Genomic DNA, 16,263 nt, shown 5'->3' with positions numbered 1-16,263 from the left:
CTCTGAATACATGGACGGGAGGCAGATAACCACATAGTTAGCTAACACTAACTCACACACAGGATAGTACAGAGGTGGGCTTCCCTCAGAACCACCTGGACTACAAAAGACCTGCACTGATCACACAAAGCTAATGAGATATTTAGAAGAAGACTAACAGGTATCGAAATCATTGAAGTTTGACTGGGTCACAAATAGCTGTTAAATTGGAATGTATTAAACAAGAGAGCATTTGCAGAGCTTATATTTGAAAAGTTGGTATATTTGTGAGAAAGTAACTTGAGTAGATATGAACGACAGTTCGAAGAACAAGAGTTTATATAGAACTAAATATTAGAGTTTCAAAAATTGTTTTGGACTTTTCTCTCCTTTGCCTCTCCTCTCCTCTACCTGTCTGTTTTTTAAATGAGGGTTTCATCTCTTCTTACTTGGCCTCTCTGTCTTCAGAATCACAGATTGTTCTCGGTGGAGACGTGCGCCTCCATGTCTCCGCTGGGCGCCGGGGATGATTAGAATACTGCTCTGCCTAATCCTTTGATCATGCTGAAGTGGCTGAAGATTAGCACCACTACAATCTAATGTTACTCCGGGATCCAGATCTGTTCAAAAGGCTGAAATAATCATTCACTATGCTGTGCAATGCACTCCCAAACAGAATCATCTTCATTGTTCCCAGAAAAATTAGTCTCTCTCTCTTTTTCCATCTCTCTCACACATAATACCTCCTCCTTTACCATGAGATTCGAACTCAAGTGCTGAATGAAGGAACGGCACGCAGTCAAGTCTTAACCGCCACTGAATTATCGGAGATGAGAAGGAGAGAACAGGCGGTAAAACCATTGTCAATCATGATAAGGCTGTGATGGTGACAGCCAATGAGGTATCTTACCATTAGTGCTTGAGTGAATAATCATTGCTAAAGTGAGTTGAATATGGGTTTTGAGTGAGAAGTGTGATTTTGCAGTTCTGGTTCAGATCAGAGTTGTCTGGGGGACTCTGTTGCCTAAAGTAACACAAGAGGGAAAAAGAAAAGGCTGGCATACTTCTTTCTTTGTTTTTGAGAATCACAGGGAAAGAAAAGACTCAGAGAACTAAGTTCTAAACTAAACACTAACTTCCCATTTGTTAATGAAAACGTTGGAACATACCTACAAATAAACAGCTAATTGATCTCTGTTCAAAACTCCAAAAAGTCCCGTTAGGAGTCGTCTTGGTCAGCAAGGTATAAAATGTATCAAACATGTAGTAGAACACAAGAACTATGATGCCCCAATTTCTGGCCAACATCTGCTGAGTCATCGCAACAACAATTCAAACCAAAAGTGGGCATTGGGGACTGAGAAAACAAAACTACAAAGTAATCATAATTATCCCAATACTCTAACATGAAACACAACAATGTACATTCATCCCTGCATATGCCATATCGGTAACACTTTACTTGACACCCAGCATCATACACGTTATGACACGGTCATAACCATGTCATAATGTGTCATAACAGCTGACATAACTTGTCATAACCTGCCATAATATGGTCATAACACTGTCATGACCCATATATTTAGACCTGTTGTGCCATGTACTGTGTTATTTTATGGCTGGTTATGACACCTACACAAGAGTGTCAAAACCCACAAAACATACCACAGTAGTTATTTTATGGCTGGTTATGACACCTACATAAGAGTGTCAAAACCCACAACACATACCACAGTAGTTATTTTATGGCTGGTTATGACACCTACACAAGAGTGTCAAAACCCACAAAACATACCACAGTAGTTATTTTATGGCTGGTTATGACACCTACATAAGAGTGTCAAAACCCACAACACATACCACAGTAGTTATTTTATGGCTGGTTATGACACCTATAGCATATAAAAGAGTGTCAAAACCCACAAAACATACCACACAAAGCAAAACATTTCATTTCACCATAGCCTACTTGTCAACAGTATGTTTATGTTATATAACATTTACTGAAATTGCTCATTTTAGTTAAATTATCATTGTATTACGCACACATTGATGTCAGACATGCACCTACCTGTAATTATATAATTCAGAGAAAAAAACTACTTTTCTGAACCCCCCCACCCCACTTTCCATCACTGACTTTGCTGATAACTACTTTATTGAGGAAAAGTGTACTTACTATGCCTGTAATATGTGGTTGTCCCCCCTAGCTATCTTAAGATGAATGCACTAACTGAAAGTCGCTCTGGATAAGAGCATCTGCTAATTTACTAAAATGTTAAATGTACCCCATTGGTCTATTGCTGATGACTGGGATGAATGCAGGAGCAGATGTTAAGAGCAGGACAAGACAACTTATTTTTGACTGACGACTGACATAAAGGCAGGCATGTACATGATAGGCCTATCTGGCTTATATGATTATGATGGTCATAATTCTTCTTGACAGTGTCATAAAGTGTATTTTCTTAGTCCATGTAAAGTGATAGAGGATGGTCATAATGCTTCATGACAGTGTCATAGAGTGTTTTTTCTACAAGTTATTTAAAATATGATGGAAAACAAACATGACTGTAAAGAATTCTTTACAACAACAAAGGATTTAAAAGACAAATTTTCAAACATTGTTTTTATTGCACATGCACCTGTATAGAGGTACAGTATGTGCCCTTGCAGGCTTGTGGCCCCACTACAAATGTGCACAAAGGGGACTTGGCAAGATTGTGCATTTTCACTGCTTGGATTGTTTACCATGTTTCGGGGTCAAATCTCTGAATCGATTTGCATGTGTCCAATGGCCTCATTAGATGAACTGGATGTTAATACCTCTGCGGAAGCCCTTCCTCTTATAAATCTATTATTTCTACATTGTGATGCTAATAACTGTAGCCCTGATCCACAAGGGCAATACAGAGAGTACCAAGTCATAACCTCTAATCAGCCAAGCACCTTCAAGTCCCTCTCACCAGAGGTGTCATGCCCGTAGATTTGTCCAGTTTTTTTTTTTTTCGATGATAAATTAACTACTAAACATACATTTTTAAGCCTACCATTTGTCATTATTTATAAAAAGATCTGTCAGAGGTATATTTTGCAGAGGGGGCACACTGACTGGACCAGTCAAAAAGTACCCCTCCCCATTCTCCCTAGTAAATGGTTCCTTCCAAGGTGCACCACGGAGCAAAGACATGCTAGGCAGGACGCTAGCTACTCTAGTGCTAGCAGACAGTATCGTCAGTGGAAGAAGAGAGCCAGTTTCAAGTGACAGACACAGTGTTTGATTTGATTTTAGCTGCCTGTGATGGGCAGGACTCGCAGGAGGTATGTTTGTAAATTAATTTGATTTTGATCAAGCTATGTAGCATATTGATTCCTTTTTGATGAATAAATAAAACTGAAATGTTGTTTCTCTGTAATACTACCCACCAAGCTTTTTATGTAGTTGGCTTTAGCTAGCCAACTAGATAGGTTCCCAATCTCACAACCAGCTGCCCAGCCATTTCAGGGAATCAATCAAGTTAGAGTCGCTTGTCTAACTAACTTAGCTGGGATGCCTGCTGGCACGGTTGCTAGACTTTAGACAAGCCACAGTTATTTTAATTCTTAAAGAATCAATGTGCAGCATTCATTAAAATGACAATTGAACAGGTAAAGAGGTATGCTTCAATAACTTATGCAGAAAAATAGACAGAGATATATCATTAGGTATAATTATTATGGCTCTAGACTGCAGGAAAAAGCTATTCTCCAACAATTTTCACTCAACCAGGTCAAATCTGTGTACAACCTCCCTCCATCCTCACGTACTTTGTGCCCCCTCCAAAATAATGGGTGCATGACGCCCCTGCCTCACACCTCAGACCCACTCAAGGCTTTCCAGGGGAGGAAATGTGAGTCACTGCCTGCTTGTCCACAGTCTAATCCAGAATCATGTGACTTGGTAAATAATAACAATTAAGAATAATTTGTCTCTTGGCTTTATGAGGTGATGTTGTTCTCTTCCGTGAGCTATTTTTCAGCAGTGAACTTGATGCAAACTGTTTTATATACGTAGTGTACAGCAAAGCTGGAAGTGAATATGAGTGTGAGTATAAATGTGCGTGTGCACGCTTGTGTGTATGTGCGCGCGTGTGCCTGCGTGTGTGTGCTTATGTGTGTGTGTGTGTGTGTGTACGTCTGCGTGTACATGTCTTACACGTGGCCTTGAGCGAGAGAGGCCTTTCTCGGGGAGGTTGAGTGATGGCGTTGTAAGAAGCAGGTGGATGGACTGAGATGCATCCTCTCCCTGGGGTCCCCCTCCCAACACAGACCACCAGCGTACTCTCTATTGTTAGGCTTGTCAACATGTATTGCTCTGCAAAGAGTTTTGCATATTTTTCAAAGAGCCTGTAATCAAAGGCATGGAGATAGTGGAAGAAAACAGCTTACAGTTCTGTCACCACAAACAACACTTATCATCTGCGTAGACTACTTTTGACAGATATTTTTTTTTACGACACATTGTTGACACTGAACGGTAGTGCTCATAAAGACAAAACACAAAAACATTTCCTAAGTTCAGGAAACACATTCACCAGCTGCTAAGGAAGGGGATTGTGTTGGTAGTAATGTAATACAGGTTTATGATATCGTGTTATATAGGTTTATGTTCTAAGATTAAAGACACATCAATCACAAAACAATGACAATGCACATTACAAATTGCATTTCCTTTTACTCACGAATGAAAACTTTTATGGATCCTGACTGGAAGCAGAACTCCTCCGCTTCAAGAGCCTCTACTTTTATCTGATCAATTAGTGTCTTGATGGAATCAGATGCCAATCTCCTGCTTCACCAACTAACTGATCCAGAGGGTCAATGTATAAACTATTGGAGAGTAAGGTGAGGATCACTGTCTATACTATAGGAGAGTATGGTCAGGATCACTGTCTATACTATAGGAGAGTATGGTCAGGATCACTGTCTATACTATAGGAGAGCATGGTCAGGATCACTGTCTATACTACAGGAGAGTATGGTCAGGATCACTGTCTATACTATAGGAGAGTATGGTCAGGATCACTGTCTATAATATAGGAGAGCATGGTCAGGATCAATGTCTATAATATAGGAGAGCATGGTCAGGATCAATGTCTATACTATAGGAGAGTATAGTCAGGATCACTGTCTATACTATAGGAGAGTATGGTCAGGATCACTGTCTATACTATAGGAGAGTATGGTCAGGATCACTGTCTATACTATAGGAGAATATGGTCAGGATCACTATCTATACTATAGGAGAGCATGGTCAGGATCACTGTCTATAATATAGGAGAGCATGGTCAGGATCACTGTCTATAATATAGGAGAGTATGGTCAGGATCACTGTCTATACTATAGGAGAGTATGGTCAGGATCACTGTCTATACTATAGGAGAGTATGGTCAGGATCACTGTCTATACTATAGGAGAGTATGGTCAGGATCACTGTCTATACTATAGGAGAGTATGGTCAGGATCACTGTCTAAACTATAGGAGAGCATGGTCAGGATCAATGTCTATAAAATAGGAGAGTATGGTCAGGATCACTGTTTATACTACAGGAGAGCATGGTCAGTTTCTGATAAAATAATTTATATGTTTAAAGATAATGATTAAATAATTCTACCCTGAAATGTAACTAATTAGTAATTAGTTGTTTATGTAGCATGTATAATGAATAATTCAAGTATTAAACATAAGTCCAACTAGGTTGGACTGGGAGGGAAATAAATGTGTTTATGTGTGTGCCGAAGACAATACCGAGAACAATTAAAACTGTGTTTGGCTCGACCTGGCTAGAACTCTGAGAAACTTATGATAGGACAGGGAGAACTTCTCAAGGTTCCTCTAATCTCGGGGGAACGGAACTGACAGCGCTGGGTAGTGATACACAGTGGTGAGAACTCTGGAGAAGCACACAACTCACCTACTGTTTGTGTGTATGTATGTGCGTAGGTAGGTTGTGAACTATAAAATGGATGTCTTTGTATAATGAACTTCAGAGTACACTCGTGAATAAACATTTTGACTATTGAAAGCTGGGACTCTCGTCTGTTACAGTCAACCAGACTCTTGCAAACTCTGGGATGCAGACTGAGTAGATTAATTTAAGTTTATGAACATTGATAACAAAATTCAAGTAACAGTTTCACTGTCTAAACAATAAGTGAGCATGGTCAGTATCACTGTCTATACTAGAGGAATAGTATGGTCAGGATCACTGTCTATACTATAGGAGGGTATGGTCAGGATCACTGTCTATACTAGAGGATTAGTATGGCCAGGATCACTGAATATACTAGAGGATAGTATGGTCAGGATCACTGTCTATACTAGAGGATTAGTATGGTCAGGATCACTGTCTATACTAGAGGATTAGCATGGTCAGGATCACTGTCTATACTAGAGGATTAGTATGGTCAGGATCACTGTCTATATTGTAGGAGAGCATGGTGAGGATCACTGTCTAAACTATGGGAGAGCATGGTCAGTATCATTGTCTATAATATAGGATAATATGGTCAGGATAACTGTCTATACTATAGGAGAGCATGGTCAGGATCACTGTCTATAATATAGGATAATATGGTCAGGATAACTGTCTAAACTATAGGAGAGCATGGTCAGTATCACTGTCTATAATATAGGATAATATGGTCAGGATAACTGTCTATACTATAGGAGAGCATGGTCAAGATCACTGTCTATAATATAGGATAATATGGTCAGGATAACTGTCTATACTATAGGAGAGCATGGTCAGGATCACTGTCTATACTAGAGGATTAGTATGGTCAGGATCACTGAATATACTAGAGGATAGTATGGTCAGGATCACTGTCTATACTAGAGGATTAGTATGGTCAGGATCACTGTCTATACTAGAGGATTAGTATGGTCAGGATCACTGTCTATACTAGAGGATTAGTATGGTCAGGATCACTGTCTATATTGTAGGAGAGCATGGTGAGGATCACTGTCTAAACTATGGGAGAGCATGGTCAGTATCACTGTCTATAATATAGGATAATATGGTCAGGATAACTGTCTATACTATAGGAGAGCATGGTCAGGATCACTGTCTATAATATAGGATAATATGGTCAGGATAACTGTCTATACTATAGGAGAGCATGGTCAGGATCACTGTCTATACTATAGGAGAGCATGGTCAGGATCACTGTCAATACTTATTATTGCATGGTCAGGATCACTGTCTATACTATAGGAGAGCATGGTCAGGATCACTGTCAATACTTATTATTGCATGGTTAGGACCACTATCTATACTATAGGAGAGCATGGTCAGGATCACTGTCTATACTATAGGAGAGCATGTTCAGGATCACTGTCTATACTATAGGAGAGCATGGTCAGGATCACTGTCAATACTTATTATTGCATGGTCAGGATCACTGTCTATACTATAGGCGAGCATGGTCAGGATAACTGTCTAAACTATAGGAGAGCATGGTCAGGATCACTGTCTATACTATAGGAGAGCATGGTCAGGATCACTGTCTATACTATAGGAGAGCATGGTCAGGATCACTGTCTATACTATAGGAGAGCAAAATCAGGATCACTGTCAATACTATAGGAGAGCATGGTCTGGATCACTGTCTACACTATAGGAGATCATGGTAAGGATCACTGTCTATAATATAGGAGAGCATGGTCAGGATCAGTGTCTATACTATAGGAGATCATGGTGAGGATCACTGTCTATATTATATTAGAGAATGGTGAGTATCACTGTCTATATTATAGGAGAGTAAGGTGAGGATAACTGTCTATACTATAGGATAGCCTGGTGAGGATAACTGTCTATACTATAATGCATCATGGTGAGGATCACTGTCTATACTATATTAGAGCATGGTCAGGATCACTGTCTATACTACAGGAGAGCATGGTCAGGATCACTGTCTATACTATAGGAGAGCATGGTCAGGAACACTGTCTATACTATAGGAGAGCATGGTCAGGTTCACTGTCTATACTATAGGAGAGCATGGAGAGGATCAATGTCTATGCTATGGAAGAATAAGGTGAGGATCACTGTCTATACTAAAGGAGAGCATGGTCAGGATCACTGTCAATACTTATTATTGCATGTTCAGGATCACTGTCTATACTATAGGAGAGCATGGTCAGGATCACTGTCTATACTATAGGAGAGCATTGGTCAGTATCACTGTCTATACTACAGGAGAGTAAGTAGAGGATCACTGTCTATACTATAGGAGAGCATGGTGAGGATCACTGTCTATACTAAAGGAGAATATGGTCATTATCACTGTCTATACTATAGGAGGGTATGGTGAGGATCACTGTCTATACTACAGGAGAATATGGTCATTTTCACTGTCTATACTATAGGAGAGCATGGTGAGGATCACTGTCTATACTATAGGAGAATATAGTCAGGATCACTGTCTATACTATAGGGGAGCATGGTGAGGATCACACTGTCTATACTATAGGAGAATATGGTCATTATCACTGTCTATACTATAGGAGAATATGGTGAGGATCACTGTCTATACTACAGGAGAATATGGTCAGTATCACTGTCTATACTATAGGAGAGCATGGTGTGGATGACAGTCTTTACTACAGGAGAGTATGGTCAGTATCACTGTCTATACTATAGGAAAGCATGGTCAGGACCACTGTCTATACTATAGGAGAATATGGTGTGGATGACAGTCTTTACTACAGGAGAGCATGGTCAGGACCACTGTCTATACTATAGTAGAATATGGTGTGGATGACAGTCTTTACTACAGGACAGTATGGTCAGGATCCCTGTCTGTACTATAGGAGAATATGGTGTGGATGACACTCTTTACTACCGGAGAGTATGGTCAGTATCACTGTCAATACTATAGGAGAGCAAGGTCAGGACCACTGTCTATACTATAGGAGAATATGGTGTGGATGACAGTCTTTACTACAGGAGAGTATGGTCAGTATCACTGTCTATACTATAGGAGAGCATGGTCAGGGTCACTGTCTATACTATAGGAGAGTAAGGAGAGGATCACTGTCTATACTATATTAGATCATGGTGAGGATCACTGTCTATACTACAGGAGAGTAAGTAGAGGATCACTGTCTATACTATAGGAGAGCATGGTGAGGATCACTGTCTATAATATTTGAGAGTAAGGAGAGGATCACTGTCTATACTATATTAGACCATGGTGAGGATAACTGTCTATACTATAGGAGAATAAGGAGAGGATATCTGTCTATACTATAGCAGAGCATGGTCAGGATAACTTTCTATACTATAGGAGAGCATGGTCAGGATCACTGTCTATACTATAGGAGAATATGGTGAGGATCACTGTCTATACTACAGGAGAATATGGTGAGGATCACTGTCTATACTACAGGATAATAGGGTCAGGATCACTGTCTATACTATAGGAGAGCATGGTCAGGATCACTGTCTATACTATAGGAGGGTATGGTGAGGATCACTGTCTATAGTATAGGAGAATATGGTCAGGATCACTGTCTATACTATAGGAGGGTATGGTCAGGATCACTGTCTATACTATTGGAGAGCATGGTCAGGATCATTGTCTATACTACAGGAGAGCATGGTCAGGATCACTGTCTATACTATAGGAGAGCATGGTCAGGATCACTGTCTATACTATAGGAGAATATGGTGTGGATGACAGTCTTTACTACAGGAGAGCATGGTCAGTATCACTGTCTATACTATATTAGAGCATGGTCAGGAACACTGTCAATACAATAGGAGACTATGGAGTGTATCACTGTCCATTCTAAAGGAGAGCATGGTCAGGATCACTGTCTATACTATATTAGAGCATGGTCAGGAACACTGTCAATGCTATAGGAGACTATGGAGTGTATCACTGTCCATTCTATAGGAGAGCATGGTGAGGATCAATGACTATACTATAGGAGAATATGGTGAGGATCACTGTCTATACTATAGGAGAAAATGGTGTGGATCACTGTCTACACTATAGGAGAGCATGGTCAGGATCACTGTCTATACTATAGGAGAATATGGTGAGGATCACTGTCTATACTATAGGAGAGCATGGTGAGGATCACTGTCTATACTATATGAGAGCATGGTGAGGATCACTGTCTATACTATAGGAGAGCATGGTGAGGATCACTGTCTATACTATAGGAGAGCATGGTGAGGATCACTGTCTATACTATAGGAGAGTATTGAGAGGATCACTGTCTATACTATAGGATAGTAAGGAGAGGATCACTGTCTATACTATATTAGATCATGGTGAGGATCACTGTTTATACTATAGGAGAGAAAGGAGAGGATCACTGTCTATACTATAGGAGAGAATGTTCAGGATCACTGTCTATACTATAGGAGAGCATGGTCAGGATCACTGTCTATACTATAGGAGAATATGGTGAGGATCACTGTCTATGCTATAGGAGAATATGGTGAGGATCACTGTCTATACTATAGGAGAGCATGGTGAGGATCACTGTCTATACTATCGGAGAGCATGGTGAGGATCACTGTCTATACTATAGGAGAGCATGGTCAGGATCACTGTCTATACTATAGGAGAGCATGGTCAGGATCACTGTCTATACTATAGGAGAGCATGGTCAGGATCACTGTCTATACTATAGGAGAATATGGTCAGGATCACTGTCTATACTATAGGAGAGCATGGTCAGGATCACTGTCTATACTATAGGAGAATATGGTCAGGATCACTGTCTATACTATAGGAGAGCATGGTCAGGATCACTGTCTATACTACAGGAGAATATGGTGAGGATCACTGTCTATACGATAGAAGAGCATGGTGAGGATCACTGTCTATACTATAGGAGAATATGGTCACGGTCACTGTCTATACTATAGGAGAGCATGGTCAGGATCACTGTCTATACTATAGGAGAATATGGTCAGGATCACTGTGTATACTATAGGAGAATATGGTCATGATCACTGTCTATACTATGGGAGAGCATGGTCAGGATCACTGTCTATACTATAGGAGTGCATGGTCAGGGTCACTGTCTATACTATAGGAGGATACGGTGAGGATCACTGTCTATACTATAGGAGAATATGGTCAGGATCACTGTCTATACTATAGGAGAGCATCGTCAGGATCACTGTCTATACTATAGGAGAATATGGTGAGGATCACTGTCTATACCATAGGAGAGCATGGTCAGGATCACTGTCTAAATGATTGGAGGGCATGGTCAGGCTCACTGTCTATTCTATAGGAGAGCATGTTCAGGATCAGTCTATACTATAGTAAAGCATGGTGAGGATCACTGTCTATACTTCAGGAGAGGTTTGTGAGGATCACTGTCTATACAATAGGAGAGCATGGTGAGGATCACTGTCTATACTTCAGGAGAGCTTTGGGAGGATCACTGTCTATACTATAGGAGAGTATGGTGTGGATCACTGTCTATACTATAGGAGAGCATGGTCAGGATCAATGTCTATACTATCGGAGAGCATTGTGAAGATCACGGTCTATACTATAGGAGAGCATGGTCAGGATCACTGTCTTTACTATAGGAGAGCATGGTCAGGATCACTGTCTATACTATAGGAGAGCATGGTCAGGATCACTGTCTATACTATAGGAGAGCATGGTCAGGATCACTGTCTATACTATAGGAGAGCATGGTCAGGATCACTGTCTATACTATAGGAGAGTAAGGAGAGGATAACTGTCTATAATATAGGAGAGCATGGTCAGGATCACTGTCTATACTATAGGAGAGCATGGTCAGGATCACTGTCTATACTATAGGAGAGCATGGTCAGGTTCACTGTCTATACTATTGGAGAGCATGGTCAGGATCACTGTCTATACTACAGGAGAATATGGTGAGGATCACTGTCTATACTATAGCAGAGCATGGTCAGGATAACTTTCTATACTATAGGAGAGCATGGTCAGGATCACTGTCTATACTATAGGAGAGCATGGTGAGGATCACTGTCTATACTATAGGAGAATATGGTGAGGATCACTGTCTATACTACAGGAGAATATGGTGAGGATCACTGTCTATACTATAGGAGAGCATGGTCAGGATCACTGTCTATACTATAGGAGAGCATGGTCAGGATCACTGTCTATACTACAGGAGAATATGGTCAGGATCACTGTCTATACTATAGGAGAGCATGGTCAGGATCACTGTCTATACTATTGGAGAGCATGGTCAGGATCACTGTCTATACTACAGGAGAATATGGTGAGGATCACTGTCTATACTATAGCAGAGCATGGTCAGGATCACTGTCTATACGATAGAAGAGCATGGTCAGGATAACTTTCTATACTATAGGAGAGCATGGTCAGGATCACTGTCTATACTATTGGAGAGCATGGTGAGGATCACTGTCTATACTACAGGAGAATATGGTGAGGATCACTGTCTATACGATAGAAGAGCATGGTCAGGATCACTGTCTATACAATAGGAGAGCATGGTCAGGATCACTGTCTATACTATAGGAGAGCATGGTCAGGATCACTGTCTATACTATAGGAGAGCATGGTCAGGATCACTGTCTATACTATAGGAGAGCATGGTCAGGATCACTGTCTATACTATAAGAGAGCATGGTCAGGATCACTGTCTACACTATAGGAGATCATGGTAAGGATCACTGTCTATAATATAGGAGAGCATGGTCAGTATCACTGTCTATACTATAGGTGAGCATGGTCAGGGTCACTGTCTATACTATGGGAGAGTATGGTGAGGATCACTGTCTATACTACAGGAGAATATGGTGAGGATCACTGTCTATACTATAGGAGAGCATGGTCAGGATCACTGTCTATACTATAGGAGAGCATGGTCAGGATCACTGTCTATACTATAGGAGAGCATGGTCAGGATCACTGTCTATACTATAGGAGAGCATGGTCTGGATCACTGTCTACACTACAGGAGAGCATGGTCAGGATCATTGTTTATACTATAGGAGAGCATGGTCAGCATCACTGTCTATACTATATTACAGCATGATCAGGAACACTGTCAATACTATATTAGAGCATGGTCAGCATCACTGTCTATACTATATTAGAGCATGGTCAGGAACACTGTCAATACTATAGGAGACTATGGAGTGTATCACTGTCCATTCTATAGGAGAGCATGGTCAAGATCATTGTCTATACTATAGGAGAGCATGGTCAGGATCACTGTATATACTATAGGAGGGTATGGTCAAGATCACTGTCTATACTATAGGAGAATATGGTGAGGATCACTGTCTATACTACTGGAGAATATGGTCAGGATCACTGTCTATACTATAGGAGAGCATGGTCAGGATCACTGTCTATACTATAGGAGAGCATGGTCAGGATCACTGTCTATACTATTGGAGAATATGGTGAGGATCACTGTCTATACTATAGCAGAGCATGGTCAGGATAACTTTCTATACTATAGGAGAGCATGGTCAGGATCACTGTCTATACTATTGGAGAGCATGGTGAGGATCACTGTCTATACTATAGGAGAATATGGTGAGGATCACTGTCTATACTACAGGAGAATATGGTGAGGATCACTGTCTATACTATAGGAGAGCATGGTCAGGATCACTGTCTATACTATAGGAGAGCATGGTCAGGATCACTGTCTATACTACAGGAGAGTATGGTCAGGATCACTGTCTATACTATAGGAGAGCATGGTCAGGATCACTGTCTATACTATAGGAGAGCATGGTCAGGATCACTGTCTATACTACAGGAGAATATGGTGAGGATCACTGTCTATACTATAGCAGAGCATGGTCAGGATCACTGTCTATACGATAGAAGAGCATGGTCAGGATAACTTTCTATACTATAGGAGAGCATGGTCAGGATCACTGTCTATACTATAGGAGAGCATGGTCAGGATCACTGTCTATACTATAGGAGAATATGGTGAGGATCACTGTCTATACGATAGAAGAGCATGGTCAGGATCACTGTCTATACAATAGGAGAGCATGGTCAGGATAACTGTCTAAACTATAGGAGAGCATGGTCAGGATCACTGTCTATACTATAGGAGAGCATGGTCAGGATCACTGTCTATACTATAGGAGAGCATGGTCAGGATCACTGTCTATACTATAAGAGAGCATGGTCTGGATCACTGTCTACACTATAGGAGATCATGGTAAGGATCACTGTCTATAATATAGGAGAGCATGGTCAGTATCACTGTCTATACTATAGGAGAGCATGGTCAGGATCACTGTCTATACTATAGGAGAGCATGGTCAGGATCACTGTCCATACTATAGGAGAGTAAGGAGAGGATAACTGTCTATAATATAGGAGAGCATGGTCAGGATCACTGTCTATACTATAGGAGAGCATGGTCAGGATCACTGTCTATACTATAGGAGAGCATGGTCAGGTTCACTGTCTATACTATTGGAGAGCATGGTCAGGATCACTGTCTATACTACAGGAGAATATGGTGAGGATCACTGTCTATACTATAGCAGAGCATGGTCAGGATAACTTTCTATACTATAGGAGAGCATGGTCAGGATCACTGTCTATACTATAGGAGAGCATGGTCAGGATCACTGTCTATACTATAGGAGAATATGGTGAGGATCACTGTCTATACTACAGGAGAATATGGTGAGGATCACTGTCTATACTATAGGAGAGCATGGTCAGGATCACTGTCTATACTATAGGAGAGCATGGTCAGGATCACTGTCTATACTACAGGAGAGTATGGTCAGGATCACTGTCTATACTATAGGAGAGCATGGTCAGGATCACTGTCTATACTATAGGAGAGCATGGTCAGGATCACTGTCTATACTACAGGAGAATATGGTGAGGATCACTGTCTATACTATAGCAGAGCATGGTCAGGATCACTGTCTATACGATAGAAGAGCATGGTCAGGATAACTTTCTATACTATAGGAGAGCATGGTCAGGATCACTGTCTATACTATAGGAGAGCATGGTGAGGATCACTGTCTATACTACAGGAGAATATGGTGAGGATCACTGTCTATACGATAGAAGAGCATGGTCAGGATCACTGTCTATACAATAGGAGAGCATGGTCAGGATCACTGTCTATACTATAGGAGAGCATGGTCAGGATCACTGTCTATACTATAGGAGAGCATGGTCAGGATCACTGTCTATACTATAGGAGAGCATGGTCAGGATCACTGTCTATACTATAGGAGAGCATGGTCTGGATCACTGTCTACACTATAGGAGATCATGGTAAGGATCACTGTCTATAATATAGGAGAGCATGGTCAGTATCACTGTCTATACTATAGGTGAGCATGGTCAGGGTCACTGTCTATACTATGGGAGAGTATGGTGAGGATCACTGTCTATACTACAGGAGAATATGGTGAGGATCACTGTCTATACTATAGCAGAGCATGGTCAGGATCACTGTCTATACTATAGGAGAGCATGGTCAGGATCACTGTCTATACTATAGGAGAGCATGGTCAGGATCACTGTCTATACTATAAGAGAGCATGGTCAGGATCACTGTCTATACTATAGGAGAGCATGGTCAGGATCATTGTTTATACTATAGGAGAGCATGGTCAGCATCACTGTCTATACTATATTAGAGCATGGTCAGGAACACTGTCAATACTATATTAGAGCATGGTCAGCATCACTGTCTATACTATATTAGAGCATGGTCAGGAACACTGTCAATACTATAGGAGACTATGGAGTGTATCACTGTCCATTCTATAGGAGAGCATGGTCAAGATCATTGTCTATACTATAGGAGAGCATGGTCAGGATCACTGTATATACTATAGGAGGGTATGGTCAAGATCACTGTCTATACTATAGGAGAATATGGTGAGGATCACTGTCTATACTACTGGAGAATATGGTCAGGATCACTGTCTATACTATAGGAGAGCATGGTCAGGATCACTGTCTATACTATAGGAGAGCATGGTCAGGATCACTGTCTATACTATTGGAGAATATGGTGAGGATCACTGTCTATACTATAGCAGAGCATGGTCAGGATAACTTTCTATACTATAGGAGAGCATGGTCAGGATCACTGTCTATACTATTGGAGAGCATGGTGAGGATCACTGTCTATACTATAGGAGAATATGGTGAGGATCACTGTCTATACTACAGGAGAATATGGTGAGGATCACTGTCTATACTATAGGAGAGCATGGTCAGGAT

Source organism: Salmo trutta, unplaced genomic scaffold (genome assembly GCF_901001165.1).
Source record: "Salmo trutta unplaced genomic scaffold, fSalTru1.1, whole genome shotgun sequence".
Classification (NCBI taxonomy): Eukaryota; Metazoa; Chordata; class Actinopteri; order Salmoniformes; family Salmonidae; genus Salmo; species Salmo trutta.
The sequence above is the reverse complement of the archived record's forward strand: the minus strand, read 5'-3'. Positions refer to the sequence as shown.